A 27,922-nucleotide genomic window follows, 5' to 3' on the forward strand; every position below is an offset into this window, starting at 1 on the left:
TATTAATGTTTCGCGAAGATCTGCAAACACTTGAGGCAACGTTACCGTAACAATATTCACGGGAAAATGCATGTGTAAGGGACTCGACCATGAGGAAATCATCGTTCGATCACGACGTCGGCAACGAGTATGTACTCGAGAGTTCCGCAGGCAAGAATATCAGAGGCAACGTTAGTTAATTCAGCGTAGTCTGCGGGCGGTTTGCTAGCCACGCTCGACAGGAGCGTGCGAGACTTGGACACACGGTAAACACGAACCGGGGTATATGGTTGTCGCGTGGCTCCGGGCCACGTCTATCTTTCAGTCAGTGACCCCGACCCCGGCCAGTCGGCCAACTTAGTCTTCTTCGAGGCGCACCGATACAGCTAGCTCGATAGCTACCGTGTCACAACTGGTCTCCATTCGTATCTCTTGGAACGATGATAATCGGATGATAAGTTTGATGGCGTTTTCGCCACACGAGCCAGAAACCTTTTCTTCAGAACAGGAAAATTCCGTTTACCGTTCAATCGAGGAAACCGTTGCTTGGTACAGGGTCGAGGACGCGCCTCCCACTCGTCAAAGGAGAGACGAGCCGGGATTCAGACATTGCATTGTCTAGGAGCAAGAAAAAAGCAAACGATCTCGAGGAGACGTAACAGAAAGACGTTGTATCGGCGGCAGAGTCGGTATTTGCAAATGAGAGGTTCTTTCGCAGTCGACGGAACGCGAAGGGAAATTTAAAGATGCACGTGGAAGAGCCTGTTCTTTCCACCGAGCTTTGTCTCCGAGATTTTCTTTCCTCTCCGACATCGGAGATAGACGTTCCGCGGCAATAACAATCGCGGAGAAGTTTGTTCGGACATAACAGGAGACGAGCAATTAATCGAGTTATTCTTTTGCAATTTTCACTCGTTTCCTTTGGAATTTCAAGTGGCTCGAGAACGCGTGCATAAAATCGCGCGGTCGGTCGATAGACCAAAGGAAGCTTCTTATCGAGCAAAGAGAGAGTGAGAGAGACGAAGTTATTCGCATCTCGACGACTTTGTCAGTCTAATCTGCGACATCGAGAAATAACGCCTATCACCTTGGCTATCCCATTTCCAGACTTTCTTCGTATTCTTCGGGGGCTTTGAGTAAGTACCCTGTCAGGAATAAGGAGAGTTTTACGTCGATGGTTCTGGTTCGAATAAAAGTTCGTGGAGCACGCTGAATCTTTTGTCACTTCGTTTTCTTCTATTTTGTCGAGGATGCTCCTAATCGAACAAACATGTTTCAATTTTCGCTTGAAACTCTTCCACCACGCGCATTCATATTTTCAGACAAACTCGAGACAAATTTGTAGCAAAAATTACGGTTCGCTCGATCCTCCCATCGTTGCCGGTCGATTGGAGAAAAAGTTTATTGCGACAGAAGCAGCAGAAAGTCGAGGATTTTCCGAACCGGCATCTGGTCCTTCGTTTTTCTTCGGTTTGCTCGCACCGTAGACCCATCGCGTCGTCGGAATAAATCAAGATATTATTCTTGCGTTGCCGGAGTATGCAGCTGCAGCTAGATTTCGCGACTAAATTTCGCTATAAATAACACCAGCGACTTTTCCATCTATCGAACTCAAGAAACTTGGCGCGTTCCTTCGTCCACTAACTTCCAATTTCCCGTCTAATCATCTTTTTCTGACTCTTATCCCGATAAAGGGTCAACGAGTTTCATTCCACCTCCTCTTTTTCTCTAACTTCCTCGTTGTTATTTGCCGCGCGGAGCAGATTCCCCGTTCGTAAACACAGAATCTTCTTTCTACTATCTCCAGCTACAGCGTATCATCCACCGGAGAGACCACGACAACGAATTCGCAGCTTCCACAGATCCGAGATTGCGTGATAACGAATTACTAGGTACTAGAGATTGTTCCTTCTGTTTTCAAAGGAAACCTCTTGCCTCGGTCGACGTACGTACGCTAACATGGAGCTCGCACCTAGCGTGCATCGAGCCCCAGGGTTGTTTGAAATTCCGTGGAGATATCGGTGTTACGTCGTTGTAATAACCCGACGGACCAACGCGTATTGTCGGAGCATGCGTATGCGTGTCTGCTACGTACGTGGACTACGAACTTGCGACACGAGTGCTCGGATTAATCGCGCTCTATGGCCCGGTGTAAGATTTCGTCTGGAAAGTTCGTGAAATAAATGGACCCGAAACCGTAACGATACGTAAATCGTCTGGGGGCGGGGAGAGGGATGATTAATCGACGAGGATAGTTTGTCTTTCAGCTCTTTTAACTTTCGTAATAAAAGATCTTAACATAAAGCGACAGAAGTTATTAAGATGCACGTGATTCTTTGTTATGAAAAATTCATTCGGAAGAAGGTCCTGGAAGAAGATGAGGTAAGAGACGTTTCTCAAAGAAACATACCGAGAGACCTTGGGATACGAGCTCTTGGAAGCGGACGTTCTTGACTTTCTCGAAGGACGGACACGAGAGGTACAGTGCGAACGAACGCTAATCCCATTGTCCTTCTTAGAAGCTGACTGGCGAGAGCCGCCAGGATCTTCTTTCCGCGGAAGGAAGACGTACGCGCTACATGCTGAATATACGCGCGTTACCTGCGGACAGGTAGGCCACGATGTACATACGTCGACGTGAACACGGCTGCGCTCGCACGATATTAGGCCGATGTTTACATTTGTGTCGCGTGCAACAGTCACGGAGGAACAGCATCATGCAGCCTGTTCTAGACAGGATAGAAAAGAGCTGCGGCGTCCGTTTCTGGGATATTTCTGGCAAAACGAAAAAGAATCGCCTGTGCAATCACGGAGAAGCGTTCCATTAAAGATGGCGGTTATGATTGGTAGAAAAATGTTATTAAGATCAAGAAGGAAGAACGGCCGTGTCAGAGCATTTCCGTCTCTCGGTGTTTGATATTTTCACGGATGACGGCGTCGAGCTAAGACCGCTGGCGAAGAACAGGGGCGTCTGCCACTTTCCCGTAGAAAATACTGCAGCGCAAACTAAAACTCCGCCGGAGATCGCTGGCCTCATAGTCCTGTCTCGCTTACTTATGTATGAAAGTTACGTGGCCCGCGTTCAGTTCCGTCCTTTGCTCGATCCCCGTCCGCCTTCCCTCCACACTGAGCAAACTTCTACGTTATTCATACGCCGTGGATGAACGATGAGTATCTGTCCGCCGCGTCTACTTCTGGACAACTCGTCCATCGGGGAAGGTCGTCGGTTGAACTTCGCGGAAACTTGACGGAGTCACGGACTTGGTCTTCAAGGACAGGCTGCACGAGACCCAGGTGGAACAGAGACACCAGTTTAATCCCCTTCCGCGAGGAAAGAGCAGCTCTCTGAACGTAGAACTGGGCACACTTTCCAGCAAGAGCGTTCGTGAACGCGCTTCGTCAGTTATTCCACCGTATTGTTTGGAATGACGTGTTTGCCTAGAGGTGAAGTGTTTCAGAAAATTAAGTTTCCAAGAGGTAGAGACCACTTTGGCTTTTTTAACGACTCAAGGCTGTATTTTTTCACCGTTGCTACCTTTTACAGCGATTCTGAAATTACTTTTATCACACACGCGAGTTGAAGAAGTTTCAACGTTGCGGAAATCGAGTTAACGGCGAAACGATTTAATCCGTGAACCGGTCAAGTGGCGCTTTCGTCATGAGAAGCCACGTGCGGTCAACGTGCTCTGCATTTTCGGCGAGGCTTTACTGGCCGTACGTGGCTCGACGAATTAACGAAAGCAAACAAACTGGTCAATCGGTAGAGTAAGCCGATCGATCGTACGGGTCGTCGGAGAGAAAAGTCGAGTCTGTTGGCGCGCCGCGAGAACAGCAGACACGCTTCTCCTTAGATTGTCCGAGGGTGGCTCGGAGGAAGAGGAAGTGGCATTCTGGGTAAGGAAGAGCCTTGTGCGCCACAGTTAGCCGCAAAAGTGCATTAGCGTCGGTCGTCTGGCCAGCTTCACGGAAGTAACGGCTCGTGATAGCGTTTCCGAAGCGAATGGCGAATTTACGGAAAATCTGATGCGCCTGTGGACCGGTGGCTGAAGACTTTTCAGGCTACATGGAACGAAATCAATTTCGAAACAAAGTTTTCGAAACATCTTCTTGTTCCACTTCAAGCATAACGGTTTCTGACACCGTATTCGCTTGCAAATTGACGCCTTGAAAACACGTGTGTACGGATGGATATTTACACAGATTAAAAGTAATCGAGTATCGAATTCGACGAGTATAAAATCGGGTGACTCGAGCGTGGATCCGCGAGAAGAATAATCGGTCTAGACACCGAGCAGGAAACAGAGACGGTCGTGTCTGTGTAGCCGCGATGCGCGAGGGAAGACAACGAGGCAGAAGCCAAATGTCTGCTGTGTACACGGGGGATGCTGGAATCGAAAGAAAGAACAAGGAAGAAAGAGGAGGCAACAGCAGTAGCGACGAAAAAAGAAAACGAAGGAGGAGCTGAAGAAGAAGAAGAAGAAGGAGATAGAGAAGAAAGGAAAGAAGCAGCGGCGGATAAGCAGAGAGCAACGTTACTGCCGGACAGAGTGAATTATGGGACAATTAGTTCCGGCAGATATATAAGCCTCAGACACAGAACCGGCCTCTCTGTCTTTTTCCTTGCTTTCCTCGTCCACGATTCCGTTGGTTCTCATACTGGCAAGGGGGTAGGTTTCTGGTCTTAAGGGACGCAAAGGGCAGCCCGGGGCTTTCGTTCGGTGTCCACGCGAACAGAAAGCTAAGAAGAGCGACTGGACGACTCATTAACCACCGTGCTACGCTGTTCTTTGTGTCTGCTTGCAGTCTTCGCCGACCCTTGCCTCGTTTTCCACCTTTTTCCACCCCTCGTGTTCCGTGTCTCGAGGATTCCGTTTAAACTCGTTCGAATTGTCGGCCGCGAGCTTCTTAGTCGCGTTTCCTGCCGCTCTTTTTAACCGCTTTCTTCCATCGAAGCAACCGTAAGAGGAACACCGAGCTTTTCAAACGTTAAAAGACGTATCTTTATCAAGTATGTATTCATACTTCACAGGGGACGTAGCAATAGCTAAAGCAACGAGAGACAACGTTGAATTTCAGGCTCGAGCGAACACTGATGCAGTTTCGGACATGTCGAATCGAGTTTTGGCGGCCGCGCCGAGCCGCGGAACGAGGAACGCTGGCGATTTTCACGGTAGCACGAAACCGTGCAGTAGAATTTTCGATTTCTCGTCTGGATGGCGCGACCACCGACGGAAAAAATTCCGCGCGAACCGCAGCGTCCCGTCGCGCCGACGAACCGGCGGATTCGGAATCGTTGCGGTCGAAACTTGTGGTGGCTGGTCGAGAATCAGGTCGTGTAAATATAGGGGCTGTCGTTTAACGAGCCGTGCGCGCCGTCTCTGTTCGCAAACGAGCGCCGTAGTTTCGGAAGAAAACGACTCGCTTCCGCCGTCCCCGAAACGGCTAAATTTATGCGTCGAACTGGATTAAAGCCGATCGAATGTTTGCCCACGCGCTTCAAACTTAATGGAACGCGATTGCTTCCTGACATCTGGAAACGTCGTTCGTTTGGAAACCTCGTGCGTCTCCATTTCCAACGTTTACGAATGCGAGTCGAATAAAAACACGAGGGACGGTTGATTAAACTTTATCGACGATATCGATTTTTAATCGAGACTTGCTCCACTTATAGAGCGTCAGTTATTGTTAGCAGCTATCTACTATCCTATCCAATCCAATCTTCATCCGCGTATTAATTTATCAGAGAAACGCGATAAATATACCGTAAGGGGCGTCTTGCCACCCGTAACGACAACGCGAGGCATCACGCGAGCGTAATCGAGAGGAAGCTCGAAACGAAGCACGATTCACGTAAAAAGCATGTTCATATCTGTCTGGTGGGGCCAGGGTAGATTCCACTCGCTTTCCCCTGGTATTCTGGTTGCAATAAGAGAAAGGCAGACGCTCCTATAGCTCGTTAATAGGACGCACCTCCGCTTCAGGGTGGCTCCGGCCTTTCTGATTAATGGCCGTGCTAATCAAATAAACAATCCTACATCTGTCGACCGAATGTGTTACCAAGCTGCGGGTATATAGTATATATCCCTGGCTCTCCCTAATTCTCCCTTCCACCCGAATCGGTCAAAAGAAGCCACGGTTTGTTTTCGTCCCCCATCCTCCTCGACACCATTCGTCCTCGTCGAATCCGCGGTTAGAACGGGTCGAAAGAGACCCGAGCGAAAGAAACTGATAGCGGAGGGAAAAGATAGACCGGAACCGCGAAGAAAAACATGGCGTGGTCCCCGAGTGGCAATTAGAAGGATTAATGATTCCGTCCTGGGGACGACGTCGTTTCGTACGGCTGTGTTCCGTTCGACGTGTTTGTCGGTCGGCGTTTGTCATCTTCCAATGGCGCACAGAGGCAACAGCCAGCGGGTATTGTAGCGATTAGACGGGACTTGTACACACTGTGACCGGCTACCGTTCATAAATCAACGTTCCTTCCGTTTCACACCGTAGTCCACCTTCGCGGATCCATGGCTTGTAGTCGTGTCAGCGGGACCAGTGATAGTCACGCTCGGTCCTTGCGACAAGCTTCCGTACTTCCATTGAAAGATGTGCGGAGGATAATGGAGCTCGTGCGGGAAGCGCGGATGTTACGCGCTTTCAACGTTCGCGACTTAATCTTCAAATAAATTACACCTTACGCGGGACGTTTACAATTGCGCGCTTTGTATCGCGCCAACGGATACACCACGGATCCTTCCATCGATCCTTTCGTCGATCAAATCGCGCGACAATATCGCCAGTTCTGTGTCTCTTCCTGCTGCTGCCTCTTCGTCGGACAAAGCGACCAGTTGCGCGTTTACTCGCGTCAAGGCTAGGCGAAGCGCACACGAATCGCGACGCACGTCTTCCAGCAAGACCACGCGCATAAGTCAACGTTACGTTCGTTTAACGTCTCGTCGTTCCGTCGAATGGAACGCGGCGTTCTCGACGCGCTATGATCTCGTTTTGCGATTCTTTCTCGGCGCGCTATGTACGGCGTGAATTGGTCCGGCGACAAGATTCCACGAGTCATGCAGAAACGCGACAACTCGCTACTGTTCGAACGAATCGGGATCAGATGCTAGGAGATAAACGTCTAATCCCTGGCTGAGAAATATTCCATTCTCATCTTGTTCTGCGCTATAACTTTCATTTCGTTCTTTCGCGCAATATAGTTGGTACGTTGCTCCATAGACCGGTGATTTTATGGTGAACATCGAGTAGAAAATAAAGGAGATCACCGAGAACCATACTCGTAAACGGGGCAATTTTCACGGTTCCGACGAGCGTATCGGGACGTCTCTGTTAGCCGAGCTCATCGTGGAAAGGCTGCCAGGACGGCGCGGCGGCGTGACGTCTCAGTTCGCGACGACGTACCCGGAACGAAATTACCGCGGGGCACGTTCCTCCGTCGGGCTTAAAGTAGATTTATGAACGCGGAGATCAACGCGGAACGACGATATATGGGTAATCTCGGGAGCTGTTGCAAACTCGTTCAAAAGTGAATACCAGCGAGAGGCGGTCGCCAAATTTCGCAGTGAGCTCTCTGCCTCTTAACGTAATTTCTTATCGATCTGATTCTCGATGCGTGGTACAGTGGCAGGTGAAAAGCAAGAGAAGCTTTGATCCGGCGGCGACGCCTCGTTGCCCGAGCATCCGAAGATTTCAAGCCAGTTGGATCGATGCATCGGTGGAAAGAAGGATTTCCAGTTGGAATCCGACACGCTGGATTCTTGTTGCTTCTACGTTATCAGAGAGAACAACGTTATCGCGTGAACGTGAAGCAGAAAGCTACACGGAATCGCCGTGGATCGAAGTGCGCTCATTTCCTCCGCTTCGCGCGTAAATCACCGACGCCATGGCGACGCAGTCACCGATCCAAATGTACACACCACCGATCTGTAGGATCGCGTCCCGCTCACACCGACACGCAGGCAAACCGAGGAACACCGCGACGTGATCTCGGCGAAGATCGATGACGATACGTGGAAACTAGGAGCCGACTGGTTATACGAGTGTCCAGCTGTCGCGGTCATGTCACGGGTAGCTACATCTACACGAATTTAGATATCCGAGACGATCGACTTAAATAACTTGTTCCGTGCGAGCACATTTTACACGAATTCTTTTGTCACTGTGACAATAATTTTGAAATGGAATTCTTTAGAATCGTTCGGAATATTCGACGATCGCTCCAGTTGCTTTCGTAATTGTAATAATGGTTTTTCTGTTAATAATAGTTCCCGTCTTACGATCCAATTAATTATCAACGAAATTATTCTTGTCTCGTTCGACATCAAAGATCAAGATCAAACAGAGTTTAAAATCTATTAAACGCGACACTGAACGTTCTTTCCGCGATAGGTTTTTCCATTCTACGCGTGTATCTCGCAGAAGCTTGACTTTATCTCGCCTTCATCGTGCTATTTCGGTGACTAGCAAGGTTCGACGATGGGCGGGCGCGTGGACGCGAGCTTGAACGCTGCTCGCCTAACCGTGTCGTACAATTTAGTAATGAACGTTGTAACGACTGGTCCAGCGGCGTAGCTATTTGCGTGGGTGCCGCGAGATCGACGACAGTCGGCCGAGAATCGGGAATAATGTATTACCGGTGTTCCGTGCGACGGGGCGATTTGTAAACGTATCTGCTTTCCGACTGCCAGCTGAACGATCTATTAAGTAATAGTCCCGAGGAACACGACGCTGTCCATCCGTCTGTTTCCTGACTCTTGTGATCCCTTGTTGTCGCGTCGGCGGATCGTAAATGGGTGAAACGATGAAACGACGAAACATCGGATGAGTCTAAACAAGCACGATCGAATTAACTACAACGAAGATCCGGAGTCGACGAAAGCGAGAAGCCCGCTGGAGCGTACGCGTTCTCGGAGACAAGCCAACAACGTCGCGAGTTGTCTCCCAAAGCGGGATCAGGCGCACACCGTCGTTTGCCAGTGACAGTGCCGGCTAAATATATTCCGTGAGGCGTTTAAAACTGGAGACAACGTTTTGTGCGCCTCCTCTTTGCTCCGTCCCCTACGACAAAGTATCAGCGCCTCGTGTACACCGCCACGCGAACACGCGCGAGTCACGCGCACACCGCGTATTTCCGCGAGTTCTCACGATTGAATAGAACGTCTGGAAGGACCAGGTACCGTACATCGCTCGCAGTTCCCACTCGTTCCGGGCTTTGTTCCGCTCCAACTCTCGCGCCATTAGTCCATCCTACAGTTTCCACCACTTTCACGGTAAGCACACGCGACGTTTGTCTTGGAATCGGAGGTGGATCTGTTAATTAACGGCAGGGTTGGATTGGAAACTTTGGATTCGAAAGTTGTCGGATGGCGCTGCGGCTGAAGCGAGTATGTCGGTCTGTGACCCGGTTAAACCAGTTCACTCGGCCCTTTTTCAGACTTCTTCTGGGTCGACTTCTGTTTGACCAACGACCATTTCGCCAAGTGGTTCCTCTAAGTCGGTACCTTTGAGCGTCGCGGGGCCGATCTTGATAAGATTCACCGATGCTTGGCCGTACACACGCCGACGAAAGGCGCTTTTCTTCGAGCCTATTGACTCGTCGGGATTGGCGCGACTTCGAAAGAAACTTTCGCAAGCCTGGAAACTGGCAAAGTGTGTCACGCCCCGTTCCATCGTTTTGTAACGAGCGTTCGAAACCATAAACGGCCGCGCATGGAAGATTAGTTGCGTCATTCTCGTGAATCTCGCTGGTCTCACGGAAATCGACGCTATCGTCGCTGCGAATTGATCGCTCGTACCCGGATCCAGCAGAGCGGCCGAGTGCCGATTAATTCGTGCGTCGCCCTTCGTAATCGTAATAATAATAAGCATTTTGACGGACGCGATGTTCATCGCGAGAGCGCCACGTCAATCGCAGATCGTTCGCGCAATGACGGGAGAGCCATGCGTGTCGCGCGTTGGAACAACGGCTCGTCCGCGGTGGCCCGCCTATAATTAAGCTGACAAGCTTTGACGACGTACGAGGACAGGAACAATGGCCACGCTAGGCTCCGGCCTGACCGCAGAACGCGTCGAGTAAAGCGCGTCACACGACACGATGCGGCCGTGTCGCGGCCAAATGTACTCCGTGGAGGCTGGCCGCGACGCCGTTATTTCGAATATCCGTCAGCGATAGCCCTGACGCGACGCTCTCAAAAATACGCGCGACCTCTCGTCTCTCAACGACCAATTCCGACCTGTTCCCGGTATTTGCTGTCGTTTCGTCGCGCTCCCGTACGCTCCATCGTACGTTTTATCGATTTCGAGGTAGCGGAAAATGGAATTGCCAGCCGACAGCTGACAGAGCATTCCTCGTATACTGGAAGAATCGATCACAGCCTGGTTTTCCGTATCCAAGTATCGTTAATGTTTCTTTAAACAGTGACCAGGTCAGAAATAAATAAGCGACGAGACGCGAATACATGGATCTTCCGCATCGCGCGTAGGTGGTCCCGGGGGCTCTCGCCTGGATATAGCGCTGTCGGTCGTCGATCGATCGCGTGCTCGCTTGGATTCCCGAAATGGCATTGCTCGCGACCGTAACGAAACGTGTCATCTTGCAAGATTGGCGGACAACTCGTTCGACTCGCCTGACGTTTCCGGTATGAATACGACTTTATTTCGAGCTGCTTGGTATTTTAGAAGAGAATCGCATCGATCCGATGAGAATACGGTGGGTGATAGATAACCTTTCCACGTATCGCGATTCATGCATCCGTAATCAGCGGCGATTAAGAAAGGAAACGAATCGACAACCGTAATGAAACTTTAATATTCCATCCGACCTTTCGTCCAGAACTTTCTACGAAGATCGATCGTTTACCAAGAATATTCTTAATACCTGGCGCATAGAAAGCAGGCGAGAATACGATTACCTGAAACATCTAAGAATATACAAGCGAACTTCAGTTGTAATCGGATTTTGCGTAAATATCGCAACACGGGAATTGCCGACATACAAAAGTATCTCGGGAGACACGATGCATTTTTCAAAGACTTTAAATATACGTTGGTTTGTTCGCGAGTGACGAAGGCGAATCGCGCTCTGTGCAAGGTTAACCCCTTTTTTGTTACAATACTGCGAGCCACGCAACTTTCGTCGCGACGAGTCGCGAATATTCTCAAAACACAGGTGCTTTCATCTGGCCGCTATCGTTCGATTTTGCACGCGTTTGATCGAGCCACGTGTAAAGAAAATCGCAAGCGATGCGTGGAGACATTTTTATGGTTGAAAGTAATTGATACGGCATACGACGAGAAAACAACGCGGGGATAAATGGAAAAGTAATGGCAACTAATTCTCAGCATCTCGGAGAGCGAAAGTTGATGTTTCTTTGCGTGGAAGTACTTTGCGATGTTGGTGAAGTTTTTCTCGGCAAAGCGGAGCCAAAAAGTCGGTGAAAAAGCGATATTACAGGAAAACAGGAAGCCGATGTCGATGATTAATTGCTTCTCATTTACGCAAGCTCGTTTCCGTTAACATCAAAAACCAATCAGCTAGAACTTTCGTTCTGACCTAATAACTTGCCACACTATCAATCCTCCCTTGCTGCTCGATCAGCTTCCGATCAGTCAGAAGGAGTCAGAAATAATTGATTAGAACCTCCTTCTATTATGTCCACAAAGTTTCCTTAAATCTTTGTTCCGCTTCTCTCTCAAGTTATTATCATTTATCCAGCGAACGAAATCCAAAGACGAGTAAAGTTACACAGAACGACGGTTTCTCTCGCTTCGGTTTGATTGACCGGATTGCATCGGTGGAAACAAAGAAACGCGGAGAAGGAAAGGGAAAGATCCTGGAACGCGACGAAACGGGAGCAGATTTTGGAAGAGTACGACGCGGACCGTCTACATCGAAGAAACGGCCTAGCGGTCGCGACCTCGCGCGATTTCTATTGTCGAAGCACTGTCGGAAAAAGAATCTCCGGGAATGAGGAACAAAAGAGGTGTCTGCCAGGAGTCGGAGACTGGGTAAAAGCGGCGAGGAAGCGCGCTGGCTCTTGGCAGTTAAGACGAGCCAAGTTTTCCGCGCGTGGCACTCGATTGTTTTTCCGTGTGCCACCGAGCCAATAAAACCGCGTCGCAGCTCCGAAGCTTGGATACGGACGTTGGTTTCTGTGGCAAGTATAAAACCGTAAGAAAGACCAGCTAATCCTCGTTCTACGACGTGGTGCGACGACCCAGACAATGTCTCGGATTCTTGATATCGCGCGGAAAAAAGACACGCGCGATTATCCGGATGAAACGTATAGACAAACGCCTTTAGTTTCGTGTCTTTCGACCTGTCATCGTGGCAGCAGGAACACGGAGTGGCATTGTTCCACGTGCAATCGAGAATTCCTGACGCGTGTCAATAAGAAAGATGTTTCGATCTAAGAATGCTACTTCCACGTCTACTAACGAGAAACACTTGGTCAAGCGTTTAGGCGTTTGTACATTCTTTTCCTCGGTCGATTAGTGGTACACGGCAAAATTCTCTCGAAAGCATCTCGTTCTCATCCTCGAAGCGATAGAGTCGCTCCGAAGAGGATTCCGAGGAACACGACGAACGCACGAGCGTAGACAAAAGGTACTTTGTCGAATCTACCTGCTGAGTCAGTGTTGCCAAGCGTTCGTCGTTCTAGGACCACTGGTTCGAGCCACTACGCTCGTTCCTGGCCCACCTACGTGGATCTTAGGAACTGGTTCTGACAACTTGTTCTAACGATATCTAAATACGGAGTGTAACGTGTCGCGCGGAAGGTATCGTCTCGTTTCTCGACGCGTTCCTGCTCTGTTTGCCCGGAGCGGCGTGCAAATAAACGCCACGTGCAAATAAATGCGACGCCTCGCTAACCCAGTAACATCGACATTCTCTCATTGTCGTCGCCCTTAATCCTCGCAAAACGCTGATAACCGCAATAACTTCGATTCTATGGTTCGGAGCCGGGTTTATCGGCGATTCGCGGTAATAGCTGGCAATTATTCGAGCGGCGGTAGCTCCAACTGAAACCAAAGAGGCGAAACGGTGAACGTCGATTTCAGAGAGATAGGCGATTCGAGGAAAAGGAATCGCGTGCAGTTAACGAGAACACAGCCCGCTGTTACGTCGAGGAACCGACGGTTCGTCCCTTCCAACGACACGAAGTTTCTCGGTTTTCCTCTTCTCCGCGCCCTTTTTCCCTCGTCTAAACTAAGACTCGTTAAGCCCTCAGCGATCATGCGACTTCTTAGTTCTTTCTTGATAAGTTCTTCCCCGTTTCCCTTGTACGTTCCCTCGATTCGTGTTCGTCGATTCGAAATATGCCACTACGTTACATCGAAATGGCCGAAAACTTTGGAACGAGGCAACCCGCGCAAATAAACCTTCGAAATCTCATTAACCATATCTGGCCTCTACTTTGTCATCAAGGGAAGCTGCCTTTGATCCTCGTTTAAGGACGTTTAAGTTGCTCGCTTCGTCAGGAACGCGTGATTTTCCCCCGTGATCTTTCATCTGTATTTCCAGTTCGCTCATCGCAAGAGTAAATGTCGAATTTCTAGAGATTCGTATTTCTATCCGCTTGAACTTTGATATTCGTTCGATGCTGTTGGTTTCGTGGAAAGGTAAAGGTTCGTTCGAACCCAGCCTCGGCTTTATCGTGTTCGATGTAAATCACGTCTAAGTTTATGCGAAAAACATCGCTCGAACCACGTTTGTTCCACGACTCGACCATTTATGCCCTGCATTGATCCGGTGCGTCATAAGCCGTGACGAATACGGCGTCTATGACGTTCCGACTCGATTGAATATTCTACGAGCGGAGAAAAGACGTCATAATGCATTGGCCATCGGAGACGTTCGCTGGATGGCCGGCTATTTCTGCACCCGCAGACATTTCAAGCTCGTCCTGCTTTTCCACGCGATCTTTTGACACGCTCGCGCGTCACTCTACGTGTCCCAAGTAATTTCTCGGAAATTATATCTCTTGGAATAGAGCGTCGTTGCCCGCGGGATTGCGATTCGACCGCGAAGGACACGTATCTTTTTGCCCGACTGGCCAAGGAAATTGGGTCATGATTCTTTGCCGCGGATCTGGGCCAATTAGCCCACTTTCCGATCCATTCCTCTTTATTAGCCGCTGTTATTTGCACTAGATGAGCATAATTTATGCCCGAATTCGTCGCACTCGTGGCAATTTTCGAGTGCACCACCGACCGTGGTTTATTATCTTCCCAAATAATATGCTGAATGCACTTCTAGCAGAATCGTATTTTTTCGTCATTTTGGAAAATTTTCTCATTCCTCTAAATCTCATCGTTTCTCAAACGTAGAGTATTCGTTCCAGTGTATCGTCGTGTTGACTCTAACTCTGCCACGCAGACCCAACGCGTTAAAATACGTAGCCGAATGAACGCTATTCGCTTGTTCCTCAAGCAGACGGCATACGATCGCTCTTCAACGCCTTCGTCAAAACTCAAGAACCGCCATCACGAAGTTGGCAAACTCTGACAAATCGATTAAGAGAAGTGGCGATTCGAGGATGAGTTCGATTAAAAACGCGCGACGATAATAGCGTGCGGAAAGATAGAGCGGCGTTCGTCGAGATTCTTTCGTCGGGATCCGTGGAGGAAAGTTTCCTCGCGCGACCGCAATGCGGACTCGCATTACTATTAATATTCCGCTCATCGATTCCTCGCCCATTCATCATTGTCTTCGCTTAGTTACCTATAATCCAACTTTCCGCCGGTGGCGGCGGGCTCGTTAAAAATTTCATAAGAGCGTAACTCGCCGCTTTGCTTCCTTTATTTTTCGTCTTGGCCATGGACGGACCTTCGTCTAGCTAACTCCACGCTCCGTGAAATATGTACGCGCCCAAGCGGGATAAAAAACGAGCGAACGGACGCGGACGAGCGGGCAACCGTGCCGCGATAATGTATTAATAACGAGCTCGTTCCACGAGGACCCCGTTTCTTTCCTTTTCTCCCCTCCATTCCGTTGGATCGGCATTCGCAATATATTTCTCGTTTCACGGGACACACCCCCGTACATAGACGCGGCTATTCTTTAGGAGGCACCGAGGAAGCGACCGCCGCAATCTGAACAGGAACATTAAGCGAAATCAATGAACGCGCGTTCCGGCCGTTCTGAATGGCCGATCAATTATTCAAATGATCGACCCGCACGTGATTTCCGCGGAGTAGAACGGCAGGTGACGCGAAGCGGTCGCCATATGCGAGTAATGTTCTCGCGGAGAGACGAGACTCACCCTCGACGAACATGCCAGTATCCAGCTGTCGAAACGATACTTGCCTTTACGGCGCTGCGACATAGCTGTCAGGACGTTCCACCGGACTGACGCGGTTACAAATTGCTGTAGAGCTTTTTTTAGAGTCAACCTGCTACCCTTCGCTGAGGGGTGAGGCGGTCGTTTAAACACAGCGGAAAATCTTCTGAACGCTTTTCTGTCGATGCGCTATTAATTGTAACGACAATTTTTTTAGAGCGCAGTATTATTTAGTTACAGCACTGGATTCGAAATAAGTGGAAGCTTTTCTCGATTTCAGATTATCCCATCCCCTCGCCGGCTTATCCTATTGCCGCTCGAACGATCGCTGCTCGTTGTTCTCATGCCGACCCCGGGCTCCGTGGCCGCCAGCAATTAATTATGCCAATTGATCGAGTGGGGTATCGGTCCGGCACGGTCATGCATGTTAATGTGCGAAAGGACATCTGTTTCCCCTTTCTGTGCACACGCACGCTGCTCTCCATACTCGCTGTGCAGCCAGACCGATCGCAAAAACGTAACTGCGTTCGCTTAGGAAGAAAAGTCTAGCCCTGCCATTCTCTAACTCTGATTTTTTACTAGTCACTGATATACGAGACACTTTCTTGCAGTTATAAATTACAAGCACGTTAAAAAAATGTTTGGGGTTTGGATCATTTTATATCGCGTGGCCACTAAATGGCTTATTAGGAAAACAGTCGAAAGTTCAATGAATAATTTTGAAAAGGTATCGCGTACGCATTATTAGTGGCAAATTTCGTGTCATACGTTGGCAAAAAGTGAAGATCTGTTTTTGTCGCATCGTATGATAAAACGCGCGGATAATAATGGGTGCTGCCCTTTGGAGAGGTGCCTCGATGATACCAGTCGGATCGTCGGACGATATTTTTTCGTATTTTCCCGTATCGTAGTGGAAACGCCATTCGCCGTGGTAATTTCACGCAACGTGTGCAAAAAATATCATGGCCGATTCGAGCTCGTTTCCGCTTTTAATCGGCCACTCGACGGACCGCTCTTCACAGGACGGTCCGGTTATTTTGTCGGTTTAATCGCGGCCGATGAAAACAAAAATTCCTCCATTCCGGCCAATTGATTTCCCAATTGTCATACGGCGACCGGTAATTGGAAAATCGGAGTTGCCCCCGCGGACGTGGCGCGTGTACATACGTCGCACGATGCGCACGGTACATACACGCCTATGCGCGCATAATGCGAGCACATGTGCACGTATCTGGCCGTATTTGTAGTGACAATGCCCGGGGAGAGAGAGAGGAAGAGAGATAAAGGGGGAGAGGGAGCAGTTAGGAGGCAACGTATGGTCGGTGCAATCCCGGAGATCAGGTGGATTCACAATGGTTTCATGGGGCCGGCTAGGAAGTCCTCGAGCCTAGGGACATATGCTGCGGATTTTTATGGGGGTCTGGCTGGCCGTGGCGTTACCATCCCCCGATTTCAACCCTCGCCAGACCCTTGCCACGCGAGCGAACCCATGCCACTAAGGTCGTTTCCATTGTGCCAGGACAATTCGCGTCGAGACGCGGGATCATCAGCGCTCATTGTCACCGACTAATCGAATCTGGCACCGACCGAATCGTTCGCGCCAATCGCTCGAACGTGCTCAAACGCCATGCACGCCGTCGCATCCACGTTTCGCCCATTGGGAGAGGCTTGGCAAATATTTCCTGACATTTTTTTTCTGTCCGCTATTCATCGACATCCTGGAAATCGCTTGTCAATAATTTGACGTCGTACACAAGCTCTTACGCGGATATTATACGTCGACGGTTGCCACCGCTGCAATTGCTTCTTTATTTCTGTTAAATAGTTGTAGGTTTCTTTGACTGTCGCTCGTATTCGATCGAAATGGTATTGTACGATCATGGTACGAGCATTCGTCACACACTTTTCGGTCGAAACCCTCCAACGACAGTTTGAAGAGCGTGTTACGCGATTCGTTGCGCTCTTGAGGCCACGCGACACCATAGCCGAAAAATATCCGCATGACCCCTTGATTCGTCGAAATAACATGGTGGACGCGTGCCACGCTGTGCTGATCGTGTTACTTGGCGTGGGAGAAGTCAACGAGACGGTCAGTTTACCAACGCGTATGCCAGGGACACGCTTGTCGACACGATGCCACGCTTCCGTTCGCAGCCGGTGAAGATCAAACGAGTGGAAGCCGGCTGTCTGTCCTGTGGGCGCGACGCCTGGCGTCTTTGATCCGATCGGTAGCGACCGCTGCTCCGTACGACGTGCGTCGTGACAAACCTAATAATCAGCCTACAAGTCTGTGCTCTGTTCAAGGAAATGGCCGGTAGTCTGAAGAGAGTTGGAACGGCGCCTTCGTGGTCGGCGTTTCATTTGAAATTTCTATGCAAATAAACTTTCTAACGCGAAGCCTAACCATTACATTAGAATATTCCGTGGTCGTAAACTAGAAGATTCATGGCGAATGGGAAAGAAATGGTAGGAAGGAAACAGGAATCGTGAGACAGGTAAGCGGATGGGTAAACCTGATAGGCTAATGCGTCCCTTTCCACGTCCATTTTATTCCCATTGATCGTAGAATAAGGTGCACCGTTCGTTACAGACGCCTCGTGCAATTTTTCCGATGGTTAACCAATCGATCGAAGATGATGTAGCCGGATGAGCGAATTGACAATGCCCACAGGGACAAAGGTAGAAAAATTGCCCTGGTAAAAAAATCTGGCCATTTGGAACCTCTGCGTACCTCCATACCGGGAATGATGTTAGCCAAGTTATTCGGACGGCAAAGTTGTCTTTGTGCGGACTAACGAGCGCAAAGAAAGAATGAAAAACGCACGTAGCGTTGCACAAAAGCGCCAAAGCGTACGGGTAACGATGGAACGTTCGTTTGTAAATAACAGCAGAAACGACGATGTGAAAGCCGCGATTCGGTCGACAAATCGAACTTTAAAGCGTTTGGCGTGCGACATTTTTGTGGCCTCCGAGGCCGCAGCGTACTCTCCAGCCTCCGGTGAGTGGAATTCCGTCGCATTCCACGCAGCGTACACGTCGCCATATTTAGCGGCAGGTGTGCGGGGTAGGCCGCCAAAAAATCTACCATTCGCGTTCGTGCGAATGTAAAACGCGCACGTGTACTAATCGCGACAGAGTCGACGATTCTAAGGGGAATGCGTCTCGACGCGCGCGCAGCAGTAAAAGATAAACGCGTCGACTATCGCGCGATCGTTAATAAGCCCTCAACAGATTCCGCGGAAGTGGCTCGTTACGATTTTTACGCGGTTTCGCGACAGAATGGATTTCTATGGGGGTGCAAGACGCTGGTCTTGCGGTGTACGGAGCATCGGCAGGGAGTCGATACGCCGCGCTCCTTTATGGAATATCCATGGAAGAATGTTATGGAAGTCGGTGGTGCTTAACGAGCTCGGGCTCTACATATACGTACTTCCTCGCGAGCGTGCAGATCTCTCTCCCTTTCTTTTCCCCGCCGTTCCTCTTCCTGCTTCTTCGATCGCCCACCCTCCGCGTGCTCGCCGGTTCGGTCAGGCGCGCGGCGTACACGCGCATACACGCTCCTCGTGCAGGAATTCTGAATGCTTAAAGGCTGGCGTATTCTGTGCTGGACCTTCTCGCATAATACACAACAACGCTGTATAATACGCTTCCGCGTGCGGTAGCTATTAAACGACTGGTTACACGGCCCGATAGGCGGGCCATCGTTACTTCCTGGACAGAGAACAGACCGGGGTGTTCTCATTTCTCCTCTATTCTCTTTTACACGTTTTCCAGCTCCGATTAATCGGTCTATTCAATTTCCACTGTCTCTCTTTCGTTGTCCCCTATACGTAATGCATAATCTGAGAGATTCAAATTCGCGATTGAAAATTCAACGCTTCGACGGTGCACCAGCAATTAGTCGTGTATAATCCAAAACGTATTCGAAATAATTCGGTGCGGTTGGTGGTGGTTCGGTGGCCGCGAGCCGGGATTCCATTTATTGAATAATTGGTTACGTGACCGGACGCGGCGCGGTCGCAGCCGTGAATCGGAGATGTTCCCGGGAGAGTAGAGGCGGTAACGGGGACTCTGGCCACTGGTTCCAACGCTCCGGCCGGTTCCCCGTCCCCTCGCAGCGTATCTGTCTGTAGCATCTCCGTCTCGGCGAAGAAGCGTTTCCGAATCTCGAGAGCGAGTCGCCGGCCGAGGGGTAACGAGATCCTCGAGCCCTTCTTCGTTCCTGCCGTGGAACGTGCCGATTTTATCTGAGAAACTCCTTTCATCCCCTTCATCCGGTGATTCGACTCACGTATAGTATTCCTAGGTCGTCTCTTGGTTAACGGGCTCTCACCGGTCCGCGTCACCCTTCCTCGCCACCCTTCCTCGCCTTTTCGAGCTTTCACTATTTACTCCTGAAGTCAGAGATCCTGTAGATTCCGGCCGGCGATTATATTCGACGCGCGGACCGTCGAATCCGGCCGTGTGTCGACTAACCGATATACCCTGGAACCTTGACCAGGGAACCCTTCTGCCGAGGGATCGGCTATTGATCGCGAATAAATATCTCGATCCTCTTCGATCCCAAGGGAAGCAGGTAGGCTCGTACATCGATGGCGAGCCCTTTCTGCCGTGCACAATGGGCCGCGACGCGAGAAGAAGATGGAAAGCGTGATTTTCGTCGATGGAACCGTGGACTCGATCGCTCCTGCTTTGCCGCTTTGACGCTTTGACGCTGGTTCTCGCTTGACACGAAAGGTGCATTACGGAACGCGTAGAACGAAGGGTGATGGTAATGGCGCGTCGAGAAAGAAAAGGAAAAAAATATCGTTGTAGAGATTTCATTTGCCCGGTCAGATCGGTTTGATCGAGAGCACGGACAACGGTGGTTCGTGTATATAGTATATACACGCGTGGTTCGTCTATTCTACGCGATTCTACGGAGACACGAGGAGTCGTTGGAGGATCGATCGTCACCGTATTCCGACCCCCAACAGCTATCTGTTCGCTTGCGGTTTCCATCCGCGGAGGGTAACCCTAGGCGTAATCGACCTTCGACACCGAAGCTAGGATCATTTTGTCCTCGATATCTAATTTCCTAGGATCCCCTATCAGCCGAGTATCCCTCCACGCCCGTTTCCTATTTCCCAGGAATTTTCACCTGTTTGCGCTCTCTCAGTTCGGTCTATTCTGTTTTACAACCTCGTACGAGTGCCTCTTCCGTATTCCATAGAAATGTTCCCTCTCGCGATTGCAAAGGCACGTCTATTCACAGTCGAAGTTAATAGGTTATCAAAGTGGAAAGTTAGATGCATCGATTCTAGCTGCAATCTTCCTGTCGGTGTTCGAAGCGAGCGTATCTTTTATTCCGCGATTCTTCCACGTTGAAGGGTTTATTCCGCTGGACGATAAAGCATCGTCCGAAGCTGTACGGCGCCACGACACGAAGTACGTCGTAACAACGATTCGAAGCGATTCGATGTTTCCCGGGAACGTCACGGTTCTCGCATTCGGAAGCATTATTCATCGTTAGCTAGCTTCGCCGAGACTCGGTCCGCTAGCCGAGCACCACGCGGTGAGCGTTTCTCCGAGGTCTCGTCATCGAATTATGGAAATGCGCTTGGCACCCATTCTAATTCTTTTTTATTATTTCCCAGCTGAATTTTCCCGCTATCTCTATGATAATGCGGGGCCAAGAAATTTTTCCATTCTCCGCCCGTCCCGGACAACCCACCGCTTCCCAGTTGTCGTCGTCGCTGTTCTATCACGCCATCGTTGCATTATTCTCTCGCCACGACGCTCTATCACGCTCTTCCTGCGTCCGTCCTCTCGTGGATGCCCGCCGCGCGATCTCCCGACGCGAGCAGAGTCCCATTGTCTCCGCTCGATATATCGTATCGCGTCGAACCCAGCGGTCGTTCTCGTTTCTCGCTTTCCGATGAAATTTCTTCGCCGCGCAACCAATCACCGAAACAGATGACACGGTCGTGCCGCGTTAGCCGCCGCGCCATCGATCTTCGACTCGCCTTTCGGATATCCGGGTATTTTTATCGATGCTGCACCGGCTAGGCCGTGCACGCCCGTACTCCATATCTGTGCGTTCATCTTCCGCCCCGTTGTTTCCACGCCGGATTTATGAAGATCGCAAATCTCACCGGTGTACGCAAAAGTCGCCGATAAATTACGGATATCCTTGTTGCGCAGTAACTCTCCGCGAGCAAAGAGAGCCGGAGTTTATTACCGATCGAGCCGACGGAAAACCGGCATCTGTCTGCCGTGATCTACTCCCATTCGCCGGAATTTGATAAACCGAGATTCAAAGCCGATGTTCCTTCGGTTTGCTTTTTACGTCGTATCGTAGCGTCGAGGCTTCGTATTCTCGTCGCGAGATTTATCAACGCAGTTTACGTTACCGCACGTGCGAGATCGTCCAACACGTGGACTTGACTAAAGAGCTAGATAACAAGGGGAATTATGGAAATACGATTCAAGAATAAGTTTCCAAAAATATACGACGAATTTTTCCTGCTGCGCTATGTCGTCGGTTTCGAATAATCGTTGTTACGCAATGAGCGCATCGCTGTCACGGAGCAACGACGTAATTGCATAATGCGACGTTATCCTAACGTCGAGGATTCATCGAGCCGTGACATCGACCTTCTCTAGCACCGGTTCCTAGCGACGACTTCTTTGGATTGTCCGTTGCCGTACGGCCACCGAGAAACAATTTTCCGGCAATAATATCGTATCGGTGCCGCGTGATTAAGCGCTTTATTAATCGTGCAGATAAATTCGGCAACAGTCGGAGCAGCCTGTTTGCGCGTAATATTGATGCGGTGCCGATCGATATCGAGCAATCGAGTCGACCGTCTGTTAGCGGTTAAGGGGGATGGCGCGCGTAGAATCGGAAGCTCTGGCCACCCCTGGGGGATACGCCAATGGTGATATATCAAATTATTGTCAAACCGGTAATGTTATTGCCACGCTAACGATAATCGATGGATTAGCGACGACTATTATCGCAATAACCGATATCGCTGGAAAATCGACCGAGGTGTCTGCCCACCGCCACTGGTAATCGCTTCGTTCGCCTTCCATTCCTTTGGTTCTTGCTTATCGGGATATACCGCACTAATACCGCGTAATTTCCGTTTCCACGGATGATCGAAAGCGCGACGAAAACAACGCGAGTAGAATTCGCTGAATTTCCAGAGTTGCCAAGCATCCGAACACCGTCCCTTGGAATAATTCGGATACATCATCGCGAAATAGCGAGCGCGTAACTTGGAACGAGACGGAAGATGATCGACGTTTCCATCGATACGTATTCGGCTGCAGGCAGCCGTCGGAAGTGCAGCGAGTGCACGGGTTGCTCGACTCTGACGTTAATCCAGTCCCGAAGCGGAGAACACAACATGCGTTCGATGGATGGAAACTCGGGCCAACCCAATTTTCCATGATTCGTCGAAAAGCTCGTCCGACCGAGGAACGGACAGGGTCCGAACGGTCACGTCAAAAGTTCGAAACAAGTTGGCCGATATCGCTTCGCCAGATCCTTGTTATATCCGGACAGACGAATTCCGGCTGCGAAAGTTTCTTTCTTCACGGTACAAATGTCCAGTCGTGTACAACTTCCAACGTGTAAATATCCAGATCCAGTATCGCGCGCGTTTCCGACAAGTTATTGGAAACGACATAAGAGCCGAGTTTCCCCGTTCGTACCGTCGATCAGGGTTTTACGATCGACGAGCGTCCCGGATTCGACGAATGCGTGCACGTTCACGGAATCGAGCTATCGAGTCGGTCGCGTGACACGGGCGCGGACGTTGCCTGCCAGCGTCCACGAGATTGTGGAAAATTATTGGAAATCCGTTTCTCAGGCCGCGCGACGCTATCTGCGTGGTAATAAATTTCCTCGGCCTTCCTCCAAAGTTCGTGCGTCCCGCGATCCATCGATACCGTGACCGATCGACCGTGTTCCATCTTTGATTCCGTTGGGACGATTCGTAGCCCCAAAAACGTTTCCTGTTTTCTTTTCCTCCGATTATTTTTCAAAATCCTCTCGCTTCCATACGATTTGGCCTGATAATGGAATTAATTAACCGAAGGCACGACAGCAAAGTTAAAAGGAGATAAATCACGAGGCGAATCGCATCGGTTTTCGAGGATCGAACGTATCGACGACGATCGAACCGTGTTGATACGCGACGTAAAACAAAACGAAGCAGCGTGGAACGACTTGCTGTCGCGGCTCGATAACGTACAGGGAAAGAGATGTTTGCGGATCGTGTCAACTGCACGCTATTTCCAGATGTTATCCAATCGGTGGAAACTGAGAAAAGTGCTCAGAAATTAGACGACGGCAGAAAATCGCACAGATGAGATCGAAGATTGGTTCCTTCTTTTCATCCATACAATTTATGCCAAGAATTTTCAAAGCGACGTGCAGTTTTAGCAGCAACTCAGAGAATATTGAATTCCCCTGCGAGTTGCCTTCCGATTTGCCCAATAACGAACTGAGAACGTCTGACGCTATCAGTTGCTTATTCGAAACACTTTGGAACGAGGTCAGAGAACTTGTCGTTCCGATCGTGCCGCCAGAGTTTATCGAACGTTGCACCAAGTAGTACGATTTACAATAAAACGTCCAATAGTTACGTTTCTCTTACGCTCCATATACTTTCTCGGCAAGGGCTGGCGAGCGTGCCACCATCGACCGCTCTGTCCTCTGTTCTCCAACGCACGAACGAGAGACAATGGCTTTCAGCAGCACGTTCCTTGCGCGGTGGGACTCGAAATGCCGAACGGCCGAAAGAAACGAGCTGGTTCGGGGCTGTTGGTGATTTATCCGCGGGAATTAAACGAGCCGGCTTTGTAATAGCCCGCGTTCCAAGGCGAGCTCGTAATTGCGCGGAAGAAAGACGAATTCTCCGGAACTAACGAGGCCCGGGTCGCGCGCGCCGCTTGCCTAAACGATCGGATCGGTTCGCTGGAAACCTATTTTCGAGCGGCAGCGTACGAAACCGCGGCGACGCGCTCCATCGACCGACTCTCCGTAGACTAATAGGTCCTCGAATATTTTCACGGGCCCCTCTCGTCTCTTGTCAACCAACTGCAGCCAATTTACACTGCTCCTTCGACGCTTGTTTGTCGCGAGGATCGTGGGTTGGATAAAGCGATGGTTTGGATGCTTTTGAGGCTTCAGCCCCGTTGCTGAACTTTCGGCAAATGCCAAGCTCGAGGTCTATACGATCCTAGCTAATGGCCCGAAACCTTCTAATATAAGTTTTAATAACGTCAGACATTGTACGAAATGAGTCTCGCGCCTGACATTATCTCGTAGCGAGAAACCGTAACGTTAGAAAATTCTTAATGTGATTCGACTTGGCGCTAATATGGCTAACTACTCCGAGCTGTTACCGCGGGTTGATCGACAGGAACGCGATACCGATATATCTTCTCTTGTTGTTGGTGTAGGAAAAATTGAAAGTCGAAAGATTAGTTTAGCTCGATGGAAAAAGTACGGTTAGGGGCACAGGCTGATGAAAAGTTGTTGCCGCGTCATCCACTCGGAAACGAGTTTTGTTTAGTGGACGTTCAGACTGCCTCGGCGCGGAATATGCGGCTTTGAAATCGGGTTAATTCCTTTCTCAAACTTCCATTAAACGAGATCGTGACAAAATATTAGGCGGCTTAACGGGATGCCATCGCAGATCTCGTTTCTTCGATGCTTCGCGTAAAATTCCCGCGAGCTTTTTCCAAGAAACGATATCGGGACTTCTAAATTGGCGGTGCAAGAAGCTTCCAAGGATAAAATAGAGGAAAATGTACGTTTAGCTTTCTCTTGAAAGGTCTTGTATCTTCGGGTTTGTTCTCGGTTGAAATAAACAGGGCAAAGTAAAAGCTGTACTCACGCCAGCGTTTCAGAAACGAAGAAATTTCCGAGCATCGGCGAAAACTTGTCAAAGCTAAGCTTTAGAAGAAACACTCGTGCTTGTTTGGAAGGGGAAAAGTAGCGAGAAGCCTGTCAATGAACGACTCCCGATCACCGCGGATTGGCTTTCAAGCGTCGTGATATCGTTTTTATCGCTCCTGAAGCTGTTGCGAAATGAACGCGTGGCTGTGAAGAACCTTAATGGAATTACTTTCTGATTCGTTCCATCAAAACGAGAGCGATGTAATCGATTTGCGATAGGCTTTTTGCAAAATTCAAAGACTGCGTTCGACGTGCGTCGAATCTCATCGTACAATTTAGCGAAAGCGAATCGAGAATGAACGCGTTACGTTCATCATCGGGACTCACGTAATGGCATCCTTGCAGCTTTCGAGGACAGGTGTTTCGCGGGTGAAAGAAGTCCGAGTTGTCGAGGCTACCTCGCAGCCGTGTCGGTGTACATCGTGAAATTAATTGATCGATCGAGATCGTAGCTCCGTCTCGCTGGTTGCGACGATTATTCGGTTTCTCGAAGCTGGTGAAATTAAAGCGAATCTTAGCCGCTTTTTTCGTCCGACCTCTCCCTTCGAATCTATAAATCGAGTCACGACCCGCTTCCTTTTTCATCTCGTTCGAATCACCGCGACGATCTTCCGTCGCTTTATCGACCTTTCCATTCATTCCAATTACCGCGAAAAGTACCGGCTTTGTTCCGGCAAAAAGTGGCCCGCTCGCTCGCACCACGCTGTCGTTAAAACGTCAACGATCGTTCGTCATCGACCATTTACTTGGTCCAGTTGGCATCACCGCGAATCACGGTTCTCCATAATCATATACAACACGGACATAAAACTTTTCAATCGGCAAGTGTTGAAATACTTTTTGCGAACCGTTGGATATTCCGATTTAAAGAGCCATAATTTTCTGAAGCGCAGCTTCGTAAAGTAGAAACCCGCTTCTTAATTGCTACAATTTGCTGCTGTTTCATTATTGTTATTATCGCGAGTTGCCTGGAAAAACAATACGAACGACGCGGGACGGACGTGTGTTTTTACCGCGATGGATCGTTGTCGCGGCGACGAGATACACTCGATGCGACGCGACGATATCTCGAGGTTGTACTCGACGATCTGCAACGTGGTGAATTCAGGCCGGTCGCGCTAACAGGAGCGGTGCTCACGCGGCGAGAGTGCAGATGCTGCCTCAGCAGGATCGGCTCTGCTAGTTCCTCGCGTGGTTTCTTCTCCGTTCGGCGTACGGATACACCGCGAGTAGAAAAAAGCTGGGAACATCGTGGCACACAGCGAGAACACGGAAAAGAGCGAACAGGGTAACAACGAGGGCATCGATCGCTTCTTCTCGACACGTCGTCTTTGCTTTGCCTGTCGATAACGTACTGCATCTGATCTCATCGCGAGATCAATAGACGAATCGATGATGATTTAATTAATACGTCACGCTTCAAATTCAAAGTATGTTCAAGTTCGTGGTTGGAAGAAATAGGTAACATACGGCTATACTATATTCATTGTATGCTTTGGATATTTATTTTGTATTTCGTCTGTTTGTATTTTTCATCTCTCCTTTATTTGTTTATATTTTCTATTTGTTTGTTAATACCGGATTTATTCGATTTCACAACATTCCTGAGAATTTGCCAAACAATGGAAACTTGGGTGGTTTCGTGGCAACACTACAGGTGGTATACGATACACGCAGTTCTGTGTTAGGGTATGGAGGATTCGAGGTTGATGGAAAGAGTGCACCTCCACTTGTCCGTTTCAATAAATAATCGACGAATCGGGTATGAAATTTGCAAGAGACAATGGCACGATCGGAAGAAACGTCTAGACGGATTAATCCGCGGAAATGCGTAGTCCGATCCAGCTGTCCCTCGGCCGGTCTCCGGCCGAAACGAACTGCGGGATTAGCGAGGCGTTGAACGAGCGCAGGCTGGACAAATAAAAAGAACCGAGAATCTCTATTCGGAGAACGATTCGACGAGCGTCGGTGTATCGGCGTAATCTATCAGGGAAACTCGTTCTCTCTTTCTCTATTTTCCCTTCGGTACGTTTCTCTTTCCGGATCCGGCTTTCGGTGGTCGCTCCCCCGAACGCCAGAGCCCAACGAACGTTCGCGTTTCAGAATCTCCGAGCCACTTTTCGTCCACTTGGTTCGTTGGTTGGTACGAGCGAGTAGGTGTCGACAGTGGATCACTGGTTTCTCGACTGGTCAGCTCGTTCCTTTTCACCCTTTCCACCGCGCTACCACGTTTCGTCTAGACGGCCCGAAGCGAAGGTAGGAAGGTGGAGGCGAGCATCCCACGGGACTCAACGGAGGACTTTGGATAATCCTCGTTTCGCTTCGCCTAAGCGTCTCTCACTTATCGGACTTGCATCTCGCCGCCTTTCGTGGACATCGGATCTCTCTCGACTCCGCTGTCTGTTCCCTATCGGAGCTTTACAGCCGCTGCTACCGCGCCGATTTGAATGGATCGAGCTCTGCCGCCGGCGAAAAGCTCTCGCGTCGAGCTATTTTTATCAACTATTCCCGAATCAATTATTCCCCCGCCTCTTTTCCCGAGATTTCATACAAGCGGCGAGGCTCGCTCTGAAAGAAGAGATTTCGCGAAAGGAATCTCTTCTCAATGGAACCAAAATCTCGCAGCCGAGGCGTGTAAAAGTAGAATGAAAAGCTTCGCGATACTGGCCTTCGGTTTTCGCGAATCAATTACCCGTCGATTTCA

At 49.7% G+C, this 27,922-nt stretch overlaps 1 protein-coding gene across 6 annotated transcripts in view; it reads right to left on the bottom strand.

Moving 5' to 3' along the window:
* LOC126921973 (uncharacterized) overlaps positions 1–27,922 on the bottom strand; it is a 229,615-nt gene that overhangs the window by 89,293 nt on the left and 112,400 nt on the right. Inside the window, exon 1 of one of the 6 annotated variants that reach the window (XM_050734094.1) lies at positions 46–8,435. The exons of the other annotated variants lie outside the window; for them this stretch is intronic. The gene's annotated coding sequence lies outside the window, so the exon portion shown is untranslated. Of the gene's footprint in view, positions 1–45; positions 8,436–27,922 lie in introns of those variants that run through there. 6 annotated transcript variants of the gene reach the window in all.

Source organism: Bombus affinis, chromosome 11, assembly GCF_024516045.1.
Source record: "Bombus affinis isolate iyBomAffi1 chromosome 11, iyBomAffi1.2, whole genome shotgun sequence".
Taxonomy (NCBI): Eukaryota; Metazoa; Arthropoda; class Insecta; order Hymenoptera; family Apidae; genus Bombus; species Bombus affinis.